General features: G+C 41.5%; 1 protein-coding gene across 1 annotated transcript in view; it reads right to left on the bottom strand.

The window, feature by feature from the left end:
- Nucleotides 1-8,844: 8,844 nt before the first annotated feature.
- Pabir3 (PABIR family member 3) overlaps nt 8,845-19,007 on the bottom strand; it is a 59,746-nt gene continuing 49,583 nt past the window's right edge. The window contains exon 9 of the mRNA XM_034486308.2: nt 8,845-8,962. The gene's annotated coding sequence lies outside the window, so the exon portion shown is untranslated. The remainder of the gene's footprint in view (nt 8,963-19,007) is intronic.

The raw sequence follows: 19,007 nt of genomic DNA, 5'->3' as shown, positions 1-19,007 counted from the left end.
GGGCTGTCAGTCACTTGCTCTGCTGAGCGGCCTTTATCCCACTTATTATGGGATCCTATAGATAGCTAAATATTTCAGTGGTCAGGAACAAAGTGGAGCAATTGTGAAAGTTATTCCCTCTTACCAGTGACTATTGAGCAAACATGAATCAAACTGCAAACTACATACTCTCCAAGAAGAAAGAGAAGATTTGCTGTAGACTCAAATAATTGGTAAATGCATTTAAAAAGGCTGTCAGGCCAGTTTGGCATCATACAGGCAGGAAAGGCATGTGTTGAATGACAGTTTTTTTCAACCACTTGAAAATTGCTTATAGAAGCATGAGGAGGGGGGATGGGATAGGAGGTTCCTGGGTGCGGGAGGAGGGGGAATGGGGTAAGGGGATAAAATCTGAAATGTAAATATGATATCCAATAAAAATAAATAAAGGAAAAAAAGAAAATTGCTTACAGGGAGAAAGGTATTTGAAAGGCTTAGACCAGGCTAGCCAATATAATGGGCCCCTTTGTTTGTGGGTAGGTAGCTTTTTTTTAAAAAAAATATAACTGGAAAAGGTATAAAAAGTACTGAGTTAGAAGCATACTTCCAGGTTATTGGGAACTCATTAGATCTCAGGAACCTTTATCGTCTAATTGTAGGAGGAGATTAGGCCTTGCCTTCTCTTTTGATGCCCTAATGATTTGGGAGGCCTGTATTAATGCATCAGCATGGCCACTTGATTTTGCAATGAGCTGATGTGATTATTAATTACCTTAGAGCAGGATTCTGATGTTGTTCTCAGCTCAAAGCCCCAGGGACCCAGCATAGGCAGTCTGCCCTCAAAAGCATCCTGGTATGCATGCGTGGGCACACACACACACACACACACACACACACACACACACACACACACAGTCTCATGTGTACTCACTTGGGTGATGAACCCTGAAAACTGGATTAGTGATAGGCCACCACTAGACTTTTATAATCAAATATCCTGGACATAATTTAAGGTTGTGAAACCACAGTCCTACTTTGTTTGAGACATCAGAGTCTCACCACCTAGTTCAAACTTACACACCACACCTTGCTTAGGTGTACTTATGAAGGACATAAAATTTTGTTATTTTTTATTTTAAAACAGGTTCTCATGTAGCTCAGGCTGGCCTTTAGCTTGCTGTATATTAAGGATGACCTGGAACTCCTTATTTCCTTGCATCTACATCTCTAGGTCTCTAGTGCTGTGACTATAAGCACAAGTCACCACATTTGTTTTATGCACTCCTAGGAATTGAACTCAGTCCTGTGTGAATGCTAGCTATGCATTCTACCCACTATATTCGCAGCACAAGATCAAATTCTATTTTTAAATGATATTTACTTTGTTTGTATATGTTCATATACATATACATGTGAGTACATCCATGTACACATACACATGCCTGGGCATGGGTATTGAGCTCAGAGACCCACATGCAAGTTGTCTCCTCCCACGGTGTGGGTCCTGAGTATGGAACTTTGGTTGTCAAGGCTTGGCAGCAGGTACTTGCCGAGCCATCTGGCTGGCCCAAAATTAAATTCTTAATATATCCTTTTTTTTTGCAATTTGAATGGCTATTTGGATAATTTGATGCCACATTTTATTTGATTTATTAATATCCTATGGCCTTTTCCCTGTATTTCCAAATATAATGAACAATACTAAAAATTAAGTCAACATACGAGAAAAAGGACACCAAAATCAAATGAAACCAAATCAACAACAAAGAACCCCTTAAGGTAAAATGCTGCAGACTTTGTAAGAGTGCTGGTGCAAGCTGATATTCCCAGAAGCACTTGGGAGGCTTAGGCAGAAGAGCATCCTTAGTTTGAAGTCAGACTTGTTTACATAGTGAATTCCAGGTGGACTTGAGCTAGAATGAATCTTTGTATCAGAGAAAAACAAAACAAAATGAAATAGTGTCAGCTCTTTATTGTATGGCAGTGTCATCTAAATTGTGTTGGGCCATATTCAGAGCTATCTTGGGATGCATGCAGCCCATGGGCCTCAGGTCAGAGGTACTTGCAAGAATTACTTTTCAGTATATTATTAATTCTGGAGAGATGGCTCAGTAATTAAAAGTAATTAATTGTTCTTGGGGCTGGGTTTCTACTCATGGTAGCCCATGACCTTCTTAAATTCCAGTTCCAGGGGACCCAATACCTTCTTCTGGCCTCTGGGTGCACCATGCATGCACAGAGTACACAGACATGCAGACAAAACACCCATACACATAATAATAATTAAGTAAATTTTTAAAAATAAACAAAATTTCAGTCAGGGCAAAATGGCTAAACACCTTTAATCCCAGAAATCCAGAGGCAGAGACAGGTAGATGTATGCTAGTTCAAAGCCGACCTGGTCTACGAGTCGAGCTCCAGGCCAGTCACTGCCACATGATGAGACATGGTCTCAAAATTAATTAATTGAAAATCCAAGAAGCCAAACTTGGAGAGAAAAAAAAAAGAGTACTTATTGTTCTTGGTAAGAGACTGCATTGTGTTTTAGCCCCCACATTGGGCAGTTCACAACTGCCTGTCAGTCCAGGTCCAGAGGACCTAATACCTTCTTCTGGTGTCCTTTGACGCCTTTGGTACTTTTGCATGCTCACGCGCGCACGCATGTGCGCACAACACACACACACACACACACACACACACACACACACACCACATTTAAAAAATAAAACAAATCTTTAGAAACCAAGTATTATGAACATTGTATTTTAACAATGCCTTGATCACTGTATTTTTCTCTTTAAAACGTTTACACTGACATTGTAAGTTCCCCTTTGATTGCAATGATTATCTTTGTAAAGACAGAAAAGCAGTTATTGTCCATCTTTGGAGGTAAGAAAACCGAGGCTCTAAGAATTCACATTACTAGCTCTCCACAAGAGGGCCTCACAGGAAGTGCAGGACAAAGCCAATACCAACAAGCTGACCATGCTTGTGCTCTAAAACTGGCTACAGTGTCAGCACAGGAAGGGCCACACAGGGGATTCCAAATAAACCAAGGCAGCTAAAGATGTAGGAAATGAGGATTGTTCTGGAAGGCAAGGAAGTTCTTAATGAGAAAGTAGGGAACTGGTCCTGATTGCCAGGATTGAAAGTCTCCTCCAAGGCAGATACTGGCTCCTCTACCTCTGGTCCCGGCTGTGGAGGGAGCCAGTAGTCTAAAGTCATTTTTTTTCTAAAGGGTACCACTTTTTTTTTTTAATTTTTAAAAGTTATCATGTGTATGAACGCTTTGCCTACAGCTATGTCTGTCTGTGAGCACATGTATCTAGCACTGGTAGATGCCAGAAGATGGAGTCAGATCTATTGGAACTAGAAATATAGACAGCTGTGAGCCACCATGCTGGTGCTGGCTATTTAACACGGATCCTTTTGAAAAGCAGCTGATGCTCTTAACCACTGAGCCATCTCTCCGGCTCATGATAGCACACCTTAAAGGTGCTGAGCCTAGCTTTGTGTGTGCACTGTTGTTAAGGAAAGGAAACCTTGGAGTTCTTTGTGATGAGAAAGATAAATTAGGGCCAAGAGTAACAATTTAAAAAGAAAATAAAGAAACAAACAAAAAACACTCCAAGCAAGAGAGAGCAGGTAGTTAATCCAAATTCATTCCAACCATGGGATAGCCAGGGTTTCCCTTTGGCTTTCTCCTTCCCATCTTTGCATGACTTGGGTTCCTTTCCTGTTTTTCATACTATGGGTTACAGAGTGTCCTGTAAGCTTGCCTACTCAGACAAGTCCTTAAAAGGTGCTGTTCCACTTAGATTACCTCAGAGGATGACTCTTGTACGTATGTGTCAGGTAGACAATATGCTCACAAGTCACCTGGGAATTCAAGTCACCTCACGTACCACAGTCAGTCATTCTTGAAAACTCCAGTTGCTGGAGGCCAGATTAGTTTGCCTGTTTTTGAAAGAATTCTGGAATTTCCTGTGAGCCTTCCAGGCTTCCTGATCCTCAAACCTTCCCACTAGGTAAAAGGAACAGAAAATGGAGCCGTTTGTTTGAGATAACAGACACCCTCTCCGAAATCCTTCACTCTAGCACCTGGGAGGAGGAGGATCAATAGTTCAAGTCATCATTGGCTACAACTTGGCCTACATGAAACTAAGTCTCAACCAACCAAACAAACAGTATGCACTCCTCAGAGAGCCTCAAAGGGAACCAAATACTGGATAAGAGCCCGACACCTCTGCCTTCATTCTGTGTCTGTCACCTTTACTCAGGCTGAAGGCACAGAGATAAAGTTTTGTCTTGAATTTATAATCACCTTGGATTCTAGAAGGAAAAAAAATCTCACAGAACAGACTTCTGCTCAGTTAGGGACAATGCTTCCTGATGATGCGACCTTCTGGGGCAGAAGGACCAGATTGCTGCCCTCAAGCCAACTAGGCTTCAGCTTGACTGGGACAGCTCATTTCCACATGCCCCCTGTCCCACTTCATTCCCTCCTCAAACTGAAAGCTCCCATTTTCCTCCCAAAGACAGGCTTGGAAATCACTAGACTCCTTTGTCTGTTCCTCCTTCCAGTCCATCCAGACTAATACCCTTTCTCTACTTTTCCCCATGCCCCATCTCTTCAGTTTAAATATTGTGCATGCTTGGCTGTATCTAGCTTGTTTTTCAAAGGAGAGGCTACCAGATCCCAGGCTTCTGTCCCCTCTAAACTCCAGCTTCAACAGGACTCTGCGAGATGAGGGTATCAGCATGTGAGAAGGCATTTGTAGCAGTTAAGCTAAATAAAGATAAGGGTTTTGCTAATCACAGAGGAAATGGCCTGGAAGCATGTCCTTGTTCTAAACATTTAGTGAACCTCATCAACAATCCTAGAATGTCAGAGCAGGCTCTGGCTTTGTAAGTGGAGCTTTTAGGGTAAAGGTCTAGGCACTGCTAACCTCAGCAAACTAGGTTTGGCCACCCTTCCCCCAACATGCCAATTCAAGGTAGAAGTAATATTGGAAAGCAGAGCAAGATTTATTCAGTGTGGTCACACTGAAAAGAAGGACAAATAACGAGCCTTAATTTCAAAGGCACTGATGCAAGGTTTAGGTTTAATCCCAGGAAAGACATATTCTTAATTAAGCGGTCTTGATCAAGGTGTGGTCCTGTTCAATGTTCGCTCGTTGTCTCGGCTGACTCTCCCTAGACTGTCTCTGTCAGAGAAGTTGTCAGAACTGTCAGAACTGTGTGAAATCCTTTCCTAGGTGGCACCCAAGTCCCATCTATTACTTTATTCCATCCAGCATGAATGAAATTTGAAATTTCTGGGAAGTTTTCCATTCTCTCTCTCTCTCTCTCTCTCTCTCTCTCTCTCTCTCTCTCTCCCTGCCTGTCTCTCTCTGTCTCTCTCTGTCTCTCTCTGTCTCTCTCTCTGTCTCTCTCTGTCTCTCTCTGTCTCTCTCTCTGTCTCTCTCTGTCTCTCTCTCTCTCTCTCACACACACACACACACATGCATGCATGCCACAGAGAGAGAAAGAGAACAAGTGTCTCTCTTTAGAACATCTCTCTTCTTGACAGGATACTTGCAATTTGTGTATGCAGCTGTACATTCAGCATGTACGTTGCAGAAGGGATGGGTACTTAACTGGAAAGGTCATACCATTGAGCCTGAGATTCTGTTAAAACTAGATATGTTGATCCATTTTCTTGAGGAAACTAACCTTTTGTGTGTGGAGCGGGGGTTGGGTTTTGAAACAGGACATCATTATGTAGCCTATGCTGGCCCTGAATTTATAGTATTCCTGGCTCAGCCTGAGTACTAGGGTGATAGGTATGTGTAAACACAGTAGAAAATTTACTTTAAAGTACTAAAAGTATAGAAATGGAGAATAAAGTAGTAGCAGGGAGTTCGGATGGTAGAGGTGAGGTGGGGAAGACTACAAAGGGGCATGAGGGAGATCCTTGTGTAGAGGGAATAGCTCAATATTTTGATTACATTTGTAGGTTCACAAAAGTATCCATGTAATAAGAAGATTGGACAGAAGTGGATACATACATACATACTGTGTCAATGTCAAGTGTTCTAGCGTTTTTAGTATACATCGTTATGAGAAATGGATTTAATGAGGAAGGCTGGATAAAGGGCAACTTCTTGGAAATCTATATTTTATTTCAAGATTGAATGTTAAGAAGAGGATTCAGGAAGATGGTTTAGTGGATACTGGGAGCTTGCTGGCCAGACAGTTCAGCCAAAATGACAAGCTCTATGTTAAGTCACAAGGCCTGTCTCAAAAACTAAGGTAAAGGTACGGACAGATGACTCAGCCTTTTAAGAACAGAAGTTCTGAGTTTAGTTGCACATTGGGTGGCTCACAAGCTATTGGAAATCCAGCTCCAGGGTGTCTAGTGCCCCCTTTTGTACTCTTTGGGCACTTGTGCTCACACATGAACACGTGATTAAAATATAAAAATAAATATTTAAGAAAAATAATAATGTGAAGAAGTGATTGAGGAGGAGGAGGACATCCTTACATCAAACTCTGGCTTCCACATGCACCCACAGGAATGACTTTACCTTTGCACACACAGATGCACATGAATATACCACACACACACACACACACACACACACACACACACACACACAAACCCTGACTTACCTAGAATTCATTCTGTAGACCAGGCTGGCTCCAGACTCAGAGATCTACTTGCCTTTGCCTCCTTAGTGCTAGGATTAAAGGTTAAGTCTGGAACCTGCCTGGAAAAGAACAGAAGCTATTTGTGTGATAACTTGGCCAACATTCTGTGTATGTGTACTCATCATGCTGAGGGTGAATAAGCAGCTGCAATTGTCAAGATCAGCATCCCTAAAGTGAAACCTCCAGTACTGGGACTACAGAAAAGTGTAGCTCCCAGAAGCTCGTGTAGTTGTCTAAGGAGGCTGGGCTACATCTCAAACTGGCAGCAGAATGTAGCAATGTAAGCACTGTTCACATGTTACTGGTTTTGAAGACAAGACTGATGCAAGATTGAGGAAGTTGTAGAAACCATTTGAGGTGTTGTACCCTGTGACCTGGTCAGAGGCTTTGTATAGAGGACCTTAAGAAGCCATTGCAGAGGGCTGTAAAGGTAAAACCTCAGTTTCAATGAAGAAATCAGTATATTGGAGATGATAAACTCTGGTCAGTCACTAAGGGAAGCTTCAAGTATAAAGGAGCCAGCCTAAGCCCAAGAGAGAAGCTATGCACACTGCTCATGGTAGCTATGAAGGGATGGGGCTACCTAAGCCATTTCATGACAAGAGTGCATTATGAGCCCCAGGTGCTAGACATTAGAGCTACAAGATTTGGTATTTTCCTTTCTGGATTTTGGCTTTGTTTTGATCTGAACATTTCTTGTGTTGCTCTAACTTTTCACTTTTAAACAAGACTAATTGCTCTGTGCCATTTTATGTTGGAAGTCTGTGGTGATTTGAATATGCTTGACCCATGGGGAGTTGCACTGTTAGGAGGTGTGGTATTATTGGAGTAGGTGTGGCCTTGATGGAGGCAGAACATAGTTCTGCTATGGATAGTAGGCTTTGGGAAGCAGCTGGGATGTTGGGGAAATTTGTGTGTGGAAAGGAGTGGTGACCTCAGGGCAAGTCCTCACCCAGCTAAGCGTATTGTGTGTTTGCAGTTGCAAGAAGGATAGTTATATCATGTTGGGAATTATTATGACCTTCCTATTTTTTCATTTGGACATAAGGAGATATGATTGTGTGTCAAATTGACAAGGGATAAATTGTGATGGCTATTCTTGGTTGTCAACTTGACTATATCTGGAATGAAGTACAATGCAGAATTTGTAAAGATCTTGTGGAAAGGTAAAGAAATACTTAGATCCAGGTGTGATGGTTTATGCCTTCAATCCCAGCACTCAGGAGAAAGAGGCATGCAGATCTCTGAGTTCAAGATCAGTCTATAGAACAGCCAAGCATATTCAAACCACTACTTATGTTGTAAGTCTATAGCTTTTAATTTAATTTTATTTTATAGGAGTTCACAGTTAAGAGACTTGGGACTTTTAAAAAACACTTGGGACTTTTAATTATGAAAAAGAGTCTCTAGGGACAAGGAGTGAAAGGCTATGGCTTTGTCTATGTTGGCTGTAGTTTATTTTCGTGTTGAGTTATCAAGGAGGTGGAGTATAATAGTTAGCTTAGATTATCTGGAAAGGAAATCTTGGTTGGCCTGTGGGTGTGTCTGTTGGGAGTTGTCTTAATTCAGTTAGTTGATGTGGAAAGACCTAGCCCACTATAGGCAGCACCACTCCCTAGGTAGAAAATCATAAAATGTATAAGTGGAAAAATCAAAGTGAACATAAGCAAGTGAGCATGTATGTATTCATTTCTTTGTGCATTCATTTGTGGGTATGATGTGACTAGCTGTTTAAAGTTCCTGCCTTAACTTCCCTACAGTGATGGAATATAACCTGGAGTTGTAAGGCATAAACTTTTTCTCTCCTTAGTTGCTTTTGTCTGAATATTTTTTGTTTATTTTTAAAGATTTATGTTTTTTAATAGTATGGTATGGATATTTTGCCTGCATGTCTGTCTGTGCACTGTGCCTGTGGAGGCCAAAAAGGATGTTGGATCCCTGGAACTGGAGTTATGGATAGCTGAAAACCAACGTGTGGGTGCTGAGAATCTAACATGGGTCCTCTGGAGGAATAACCAGTTTCATAACTAGTGAGCCATCTTCAGTCTCTTTTCAGAGATGAAACAGGGACAGTTCTAATGTGCCCGCATCTCATGGCTGTGTTCAGTCTCTAATACCACAAAACAAAACAAAAATCCCAAACCAGAACTAGGGAAGGGGGAGTCAGTGAATGCATGCGTCTTTCTTTTATTGTAATCTATGGGTATGTAGTTTAGTTAGGAACTATCCGATGGTGGTGGACTTGAACAGACTGGGAAGATTCTGTATCTGATTAAGACAACTCTTCTCCCTGCCATGGCAGAAAAAAAAGAGCAGAAAGACGTTAACTTCTTTCAACACTTCAATCTGTAAATCAGCATAAGGTAAGAAGAAGGGGGCAGGCCAGGGAGCTGTGAAGCCTTAGGGTCCTGAGATGACTTGCACCAGGCTACCATGCAAAGCCTGGAGTTCCTCTGGGCCTAGAGGCAGCTGTGTTCCAGAGATCAAGATTCATGAGAGATTGCCTCTAGAAATAATGTTCGTGGAGGAATAGCAGTTCAGCTAGCCTCAAAGGGTGTAGTTTGAGTAGAAGCCAGAAGTCCAAAACAACTTCTCTAGCTCATTTCCTCAAGTACACCAGAAGACATGGACAGAGTCCAAACCTTTCAATGGGAACAATCGGTTGAACTGTGCAGGTTAGAAAGGGTGTGGAATGGGAATGTCTGTCACAGGCTGTCAGGTACCAGACACACCCTACCTTTCAGAGGCCCCCATCTTGATCTTATACATGGCATGTATCTCCCTGTAATGTCTTCAGCACCTCTCATACAGTTGATGTAACCCAAAGTTGATAGAAGTTATCTCATCCATATTCTGGTATCATATTCAGGTAACCTGAGTATCTCTTCCATTTATTAGATGTATGTTTTTTGATAAGTTGTCTAAACCACAGTCCCTCAAACTGTTAGTCATGGCCCAATGTGAGCCTTGGGGGAAAATGGCAACACTAAAAAGTTTCTGAACATACAACTGTCAAAATTCAAATCCAGGGGCTCAGGATGTAGCTCAGAAGATAGAGTGACTGCCTACCAAGCACAGAACCCTGTCTTTGATCCCAGCACTGCATAAAACAAGCCATAGTGAAACCAGGGAGCCTATATGGGACTGACCTAGGCCCTGTGCAAATATGTAACAGTTGTGTAGCTTGGTCTTCTTGTGGGACTCCCTAACAGTGGGGACAGGGACCATCTCTGACTCTGACATCTGCTTTTGGGACCCTTTCCTCCTGCTGAACTGCTTCATCTAGCCTCAATAAGAGAGGACACACCTACTGCAACTTGATATGCCAAGACGGGTTGACATCCATGTGAGTACTCCCCTTTTATGAAGAGAAACAGAGAAAGACAAAAGTAGATATGATGGGGAGGGGGCATGGGGGGTTGGAATAAGAGGAGGTACAGGAAACTATGTTTGGGATGTAAAGTAAGTAAGTAATAAATTAATTAAAAAAATAAGACCTGGTGGCACTGGCCTGTAATCCTAACACTAGCAAAGATGAAAGGAGAATCAGAAGTTTAAAGTCATCTTTGGCTACATAGTAAACTTGAAGCCAGCCTTGGATACATGAGACCTGGCTCTAAAGGAAAACAAGCTGAAAATCAAACATACAATGAGTTTGAGTTGTCTGGAACCACTTGCCTATATTGCATCAGCAACTTCCCTGAATCTTGTTTCTCTCTGTAGGTACAAAGGGCACACTTTGCTCTACGTACATATGCTGTCTTGCTAGGTAATACCATTGACTGCTGCCTAAAATACATTAGCTCCAATAAAGTCTATTATATGCTATGGACTACTATGGATTTACTAAATACAAAGTTTTCTTTTCTTACAGAAAAATAGTTGTGTTTTCTTGAGACAGAGTCTCACTGTGTTGTTGTGACACTTGCTGTGTAATGAACTATAGAAATGATCCCTGAAAGTATAGTCTTGACACTTGCTGTGTAAACCAGACTAGCTTTGAATTCAGAGCTCTGCCAGCTTCTGCCTCCATACTTAACCAGACATAATTGTTTAATTATGAAAAAAGCCTTTAAATATTTTCTTCCACCACTCTTCAGCTTAGAAGTATCATACTAATATGTTTTTGGATTGAATTATGTTAGAATGTTTGGTTTTTAAAATTGTTTGAAGATCTGGAGAAATGGCTCATTGGCTAAGATTGCTTGTCGCTCTTTTGGAGGACCAGAGTTCAGTTCCTAGCACCCAGTTAAGTATCTCATAACTGACTCCAGGGGATCCAACAGAATTCTGGCATCTGAGTGCACCTGCATACGTGTGAAGATACACGCACATGCACATACATTAGAAAAATAAAGAGTAAATAAATAAAAATAAAAAGTGCTGTTTGAGTTGCTGACTTGAGCTTTATATTTTAAAATGTTAAATGAATTTCTGGCTTGGGATTAGGACAGACTTTTAAAAATAAAAACATTTTAAAAGTGTGTGTGCATCACATGAATGTGTAGACATGCTTATGTATATGATGGTGGAGCATCCATGCATTTGTGGAGGTCAGAGGACTGCTTTATGGAGTTAGTTCTCTCGTTCCACCTCTATAGAGATTCTGGGAATTGAACTCAGGTTGTTGTGTTTGCATGGCAAATGTTTTTATCCATTGAGCTATCTTGTTGGCCCTAGGATAGAAGTTTTCACAACTTCTAAAATTGCCATAAGCACACTTCTGCCACTTTTCTCTATGTATTTGTGGAAACTTGTTCTCTCAGGACTGATGATTACAAAATCAAAGCATCTATTACACCAAAGATGCTCTATGCCTTACTATATTAAATATTGAGGCAAGATTTAATTCTTTATGTAAAAATAAACAAAGGCATCCATCTTATTAGTATGCAAATTTGCCTTCTTCTTTAATAAATGGTAAAATGATATATTTACCAAGGGATTATTTAAAACTCTTTCTTTGTGATTTATTATCTGTAAATGTTTAATTTGTATACTTATTTTATATACCTAGGTTCCTGTAAAATTTTTCAGATGAAAAAGAGTCCCACACAGTAAAAGATTAAGAAGCTCTGGCTTAAAATTCTCTGCCCCTCACTTTGCTTATATGTTAAATGAGGGTAACTCATGCCCTTACAGGATTTACAAAAGTACTTGGCACTAAATAGTTGCTAATTCATGTTACCCTCCTCCTTGCTCTGCTCTTTGTTTTTTATGAATGTTACATTACTCTTTGCTCTGGGAGCTTCTGTTCTTTCTCTCCCAGTTATCTAGAATCAAGCCCGAGACAGTAGCTTGTTGATATGGCCTTGTGGGCAAGGCTAAATGCACAGGATCTTCTAGTGTTGCTGATGGAAACCTGGAATATGCAGGAGAGGATGCTGTAGTAGTTTGAATGAAATGTCTCCCACACTCTCGGGCACTTGAATACCTGGTCCACAGTTGGTGACACTATGTGGGGGAGACTAAGGAGGTGTGACCTTGCTAGAGGGAGTGGGTCATTGGAAGCAGGCTTTTAGAGTTTAAAGATGCTATTCTCTGTTTGCTCTCTGCTCTCTGCTGCTGTTTAACATGTGTGCTCTTAGCTTGGTGCTCCAGTCTCTCTGCCTATCTGCTGCCACACTTCCCGACCATGATCACAATAAACTCTAACCCTGTGGGACTGTAAGCCCAAATAAGCTCTTCCTTCTATAAATTGCCTTGGTCACAGTGTGTTATCACAGCAATAGAAAAATAACTAATACAGATGCCAACATTCCATTTCAGACATATGAAGGGAACATATTGAATTATTTTATTTCAATATTTAATTTCTTTTTGTTGCTCTAGGGATTGAACCCAAGGAATGCTAGGCAAGCATTCTATCTCTGATACATATCTGCAGCCAACAAACTTAATTCTTTGCTTCCTTGATACACTGTCACAACAAAACTCTTCATGTGATAAAGCCTGCCTTTTGTCCAAAGATATTTCAGACAAATGTTATATGTCAAATAAAAGTATAAACCAAAGGATTTTTAATATCTTGACAGCAATGGCTTCTTGCTCAGCTCAACAGGCACAGAAGAAGAACGAGAATCAACTCAAGACTATCATGATGGGTGTTAATCAAATAGAGCAAGAGAATCTCAAATGGACCCAGTTCCACCAATGTCCTGTCCTCTGCTTTGGTACATCAACATCCCATACTTCATCCTGTGATTAATCATGATGTACAGTGGCTAGAGGGTCAGGAAATGAAGACAAGAGGTGCAGATCAGGTTTTACTTATCCATTCATTTAATCTGGTTATCCATTCAACTGGAGGCAGTCTTTCGGTCCATATTTTTGGCTGAATAAGTGAATGACTATACTATATTTGATAACCTTCAGACATGCCCCTTCTCTCACATGAAATTTACAGTCAGTAGTTGTGTAGCCTACAAGAAGTCACCCTGTCTCTGGAACTCATGCTCCCCATCTATTAAAAGGTGACACATTTATTTATAATCTAAAGCAATTACTAGAATTGTAGGAAGGACCACAGGGGTGAAACCTCTGCAGACTCTCAGTGTTCTTGATGATTACCCTCTGTGCAATAGGTGTGTGAATAGCTGCTATTGTCATGTGAAATTTATGTCCTAAGTCTAATTCAAGGATTCCAGGTATACTCTGCCTATCTTGTTTTCCTTCTTTACTTGTGGGAAAGCCAACCAAAACTAGAACGAGTGAGAGAGAAACAAATTCTGGTGTGTTAAAGTAAATATTACATGGAGCTAGAGCTTTCTTCTGCAGTGCTCTAATGTTATAGAGAACAGAGCTCCACTTGTGTTCTCAAATGCACTGAATAATATTCCCCCTGAAAGATAGCCTGAAGTCCTGTGGGAAAATCTGCTTATGTAAGGACTTTCCACTATAAAATTACTATTGCAAGCTGGGTGTGGTAGTCCCAGCCTGTAAACCCAGGTACTTGGGAGGCTGAGGCAAGAAGATCACAAGTTGAAGGGCTTCCTCAGATATATCGAGAGTTTGAAGCCAGTCTAGACAATGTAATGAGATTCTCTCTTAAAGTAAAAATAAAGAACCAGGGATGCAATTCAGTGGTGGAGAGCTTGCTTACCAGACAGAATATACAGGTAGTTCAACTACTAGTGCAACAGATGAAGACAGTATGACAAGGTAAGACAAGGTCATTAGGGTGGTCCTTATCTGTGATCTAGCCTGTGTATAACAAGATAATTTAGGACACCCCCCAATAGTATAAAGTGAGAAAGGATGGAGGTCACATGAAAATGGAGCCACAGATTGGAGTTGTGTGGCTTCTATTGAATGAACAACTGGAGCTACCTGAAGTTGGAAAAGGATATTCCTTTATAAGATACAGAGTATGGCCCTGCCAACATATTGATTTCATATCCTAGCTTCTAAAAATATGAAACAATAAATAACTGTTGTTTACAGTGCTGTGTTACAGCAATTCCAGGAAAGAACACAATCCCTACCACATACTCCCATCTGCACTCAGTGTAGTTACAGTGGCTTTTCTTCTTCTGCCCATAAGGACAACGTGAGAACTGTGCCCTGATCTAATTAATGTCTTCTGGTTGGAAGAAAGGCTTAAATAGAACCCTGAACTTCATCTCACATCTAAAAAAAAAACTAAACATAAAACAACAAAAAAAAAACCCATAGTTTTGCTTTAACTTTTATTTTTCTGAGACAGGGTTTCACTATGTAGCCCAGACTTCCCTTGAATTCCGTTTCAACATCCATCCTCGGGCATGTGCTTACACACTTGGCTCCTATTCTTTATATACATAAGATGGAAAGGCAAAAGTGTCTTCCGTTCCCTTTTCTGCCCCCAGATCTGATAGGAAATAAAAAGACCAGCACTGGAGAGCTGTCTCAGCAACTAATAGCACCTGTCGTATAATTGTGAGGACCAGACTTCAGATCATAACACCCACAAAACAAGCTGGCCATCTCTGAAAATGCCTGTAAGCCCTCTGAGAGTTGTCTCAGAGGGATGGAGACAGGTGGATGGCTGGAGCATGCTGGCTTAGAGCCTAGATAAAAAGATGCAAGCCCCAGGTTCTGGAAGAGACTCTGCCTCTTCCAGCCTAGAAGACATAGTTTTGAGCAAGGAACGAAAGTCAATATCAACAGCTTTGTAGTGTTTTGTTCTTGCCAAATGTGAGTAACCTGACTTTCATGAGGAGGAAATACCAGACAACCCCAAACTGAAGTACATTCTCCAAAGTAATTAGCCTAGACTCATCCAAAATGACAATATCAGGTGGAGGAGCTATGTCAAGTAAATATGTGATTTAAGACAGACCATGGGTGATATAAGATGCAGTGATATAGGTCACCAGACAAGTAAAATTTGAATATGAACTATAGGTTGTATACAATGTATTGTTTCTTTTCTTTTTTACTTTTCTTTATTGTGTGTATGGTTTTTTTTTTTTTTTAGTTATGTCATTGCTATGTTGTTCAGGTTGGCCTCAAACATGATATCCTCCTGTAAGTATGTACCATGTGGTACAGGCTTATTTATGTGAGAGCTTGAGGATGCATGCTAAGCTCAGACTTCTGGGCAAAGGAGTCGGAGCAGCTCTTTACAGGGGATATAAAGATGGGGCTTGGGCATGGTGGCACACCCCTGAGGTAGAGCACACAGGAGGCAGAGACAGTGAGGATCTCAGGAAGTTCAAAGAGAGCCCGGGCTACACAGTAGGACTCCATCTAAAACAAAAGGTCTGACAAATAAGAGAGGAGGTGTAGGTTGGCTGCAGTAGTCATTTTTGCATCTCTGTGACTAAGTACTTGAGAGAAATAACCTAAGACAGAATTTCTATCAGGCACAGTGAGGAAAGTAGGGCAACTCTGTACCATCTGTGAGGGTAGGAGCATGATGGACAGGCTATCCACATCATGTGAACCATGGCCAGACCATCAACTTTAAGGGCTCACCCCTACTGACCTATTTCTGCTACTTGGCTCCACCTCTTAAAATTTCCACAGCCTCCTCCCAAAATAGTGTCACCAGCTGAGAAACAAGCATTCAAAATATGAACGGGGGTGGGGGTGGGGGTGGGGGTGGGGGTGGTGGAGGGCACTCTACACTCAAACCATAACAGTTGGGAAACCTTGTGAAGGTTTTGGGTGTGTATGAGACATGCATACAGAGGTGACTGACATTGGGATATAGGGATATATAGGAAGAAAAAAAGCCACCTGCCTCCTGAGGACAGACAACGAGGCAAGGATTAGTAGATTGTGAGCAGCCAGGCTGAAGCCACTATGGCCTCTGAGGAAACATAAGAAGAGTAGACATAAGCAAAACAAGCTGAGGTTAAATGGTTGAATACAAGTGTGCTCACCCATGACCTTTGCTGTGATGTACAACTGAATGCCAGAGACATATCAGCCCCTAGATTGATTAAGTATAGGTAATCAGGTTAGGGGAATGACCATAAATTAGTTAGGGTAGCTAATAATAAAACTGGAACAGAAAGAGAATGTCAAGTGGTCATTAAAAAAAAAAACTAATGAAGAGATTTTTCGAGAACAAGATGAGCTTTGCAAGCAATAAGAATAAGGTAGTAGCCAATTAACACCCAACAGAATGGGGAGAGATTGTCATTAATAGGAAAAATCCTGAGAACAGTACCAGGCCCCATAATAAAGGGAAATCAGCGAGGTAATGATGCTGATTCAGAAGTCAACGGGGGATGGGAATTTCCATTCAATTATGAGATACAAGGCACAGAATGAGAAAGTACCTGAATGTTCTTAGAATGAGCCTGATAGGAAGTGTTTTCTTTTTTGCAACTTTTATTTATTTGTCTGTGTGTGTGTGTGTGTGTGTGTGTGTGTGTGTGTGTGTGTGTACAGGAAAGTGTCATGATGCACTTGAGGAGGCCAAAGGACAACTTCTGGGAGTAGCTTCGCTTCTTCTACCATGAGAGTTCTGGGGACAACTCAGGTCGGCAGGCTTAGCAGCATCTTTATCTACGGAACCATTTTGCTATTCCACCTTAATTTTTTCCTTGCACGTGGGAGATAGAAACAGGCAAATCTCTGTGAGTACCAGGCCATCGAGGGCTACATATTGAGACCCTGTCTCTCTCAAAAGATGGCCATTTTAGCAGATCATGACAGGTCACATCTGCTATCAGAACATTTGGGGTGGGGGATTTGAGGCCATCTTTGAGTTCCAGTCTGGGCTACAGAGTAAGACTCTGTGTATAAAAAAAAAAAGCAATTTCATATTTCAAATAAAAATAAATCCCCATGTATTCATAGCTTAACTTCAACACATGGCCAGTTTTATTTCATCCAAACCCTGACCAAATATCCTGGCAAAGTGACTGGTTTGAAGCAAAATTCTAGTGGATGTTTTTGTTATACCTTTATTCTAATGATTTATATCTATAAAGTAGATACAAATTACATACATACATAAAACTGAGGTTGAGGGATTAAATTCATCTGTTTTAAATTGTTTTCTCAGCAAGTAATATATTCACAGGACTCAAAATACAAAAGGTAGGAGAAAGTAGGGGAAAGGAAGGCATTATGCAATAGTTCTGTGAATAAAAATGCTTGCTCGCCAGCCTGATGACCTGATTTCAATTTTCAGGAGCTATATCGTGGAAAAAGACAACCAGCTTCTACAAGTTACCCTTTGACTTCCATGTATATACCATGGTATGTACTCAATAGTGTTCATTCTTCACACACACACACACACACACACACACACACACACACACACACACAATTTTTAAAACTACAAAAAAAGCCAAACATAAAGGTGCAAGCCTTTAGCCCCAGCACTCAAGAGGCAGGGACAGACAGATCTGCCAGCCTGGTCTACAGAGTCCTAGGCTAGCCATGACTACATAGTAAAACCCTGGCATTTTTTCTTAAATGTGTGTTGGGTCCCATTCCATCTTTGTTCCCAAGTCAAAGTTCCCAGCTCCAGTCCATTTGCAAACAGCTGTCTTTAGAGAAACCAATATTAATGTTTGTGTCTCCTTCTGCAACTGTTCTATGCTGCTATTGATAAATGCAGTGCACACTACTTAGATGCTTGCTTCTCCCGATTACTACACAGTGATTGTTTCATATCAGCACATTCAATGCACCCTTTTATACCATCATATAGCATTTCACTTTATGGACTGAACATACTGCACTACAATTTGAGGACATTTCTCATCAGATGCAGTCAGAGATCTCTTCTTATGCAGTCATCCTGCACAGAAGCATGTGTGTAGGACAAAGCTTTTTATGGCCGAGTAGCTGAATGGAAGGGATTATCCTGACAGATAATGTTACATTATCCTAGGTCAGGTAGGTGTTGTTTGAATTCTGCTATGTCACGTCTTGGCTGCTTCTTCACACTTACTATCAGGGTCCCACTTCAACATCTCAACCTCAGAGACACTTCTGTGACTTTAGCCTTCTATTGCCACCCCCACCTCTACCCCCTGCCCCTAGGCTGGCCCTCATGGCTAGCACTCTGCCCTTCCTCCCCTCTTCTTTCCCAGAAGCCATTAGTAGCTTCCTGGCTTCCTTTCAGCAACTTCCAATTCAGCCCATGGCCAGCCATTTTAGCTCTGCTTGGGTTGACTCTGGGCAGCACCTGCTCTGCCAGTCCCCAGCCTTATGAAAAGCCTAGCACAGTGTGCATTCTTGCCATCACCCTCTTTCAGGCAGCCTGCTATTGCTGGAGAAGGTCAGGAAGTTGGCTCCACTACAAAGCCTGGCCGGCCAGCCCCTGCTGGGCCCCAAGGGCTATGAGGCAGTCCTTTTATACATGGAGATCACATTTCCCTCAGTGATTGTTCCAAATCCTTGCTATCTCCTCATATCCACTACCTGACTCTTGCCTTCAGAGCCCTCCATCCAGCACCTAGCTTTGGATTTTAAGGAACAGACATAGGTCATTAGGTCGTAGCCTTTTTCACCTGCCCACTCAGCCCGTGCCTTTCACTTTCCCACCTCCAGCCTCCCTAAAGTGGAGACTTTTGGCTCAAGTTGACCCCTTCCCCTTATAGCTTTGGCACTAGGTTCCCTTGCCTTTCCCTTACTCAGCTCCAGAATCTACCTCTCTTCCCTTTGGATTAACCTTAACACTCCACTATCTTTTTCCTCTTTACTTAAGAACAATTACCACCTTAACACCAGACTTTTCAGATTTGGCAATCTTTAAAATTACACAAGTAACTCATCTGCTTCCTGGCTTTACTTCTCCCTGTTTGCTACAAAAGCCAGAAACCATACCAAGCATGACGGCGTATGTTGGTAAGCTCATCACTGGTGAGGTGTGTGCAAGAAGA

This window comes from Arvicanthis niloticus, chromosome X, assembly GCF_011762505.2.
Source record: "Arvicanthis niloticus isolate mArvNil1 chromosome X, mArvNil1.pat.X, whole genome shotgun sequence".
In the NCBI taxonomy this organism is placed as follows: Eukaryota; Metazoa; Chordata; class Mammalia; order Rodentia; family Muridae; genus Arvicanthis; species Arvicanthis niloticus.
The sequence above is the reverse complement of the archived record's forward strand: the minus strand, read 5'-3'. Positions and strand labels throughout refer to the sequence as shown.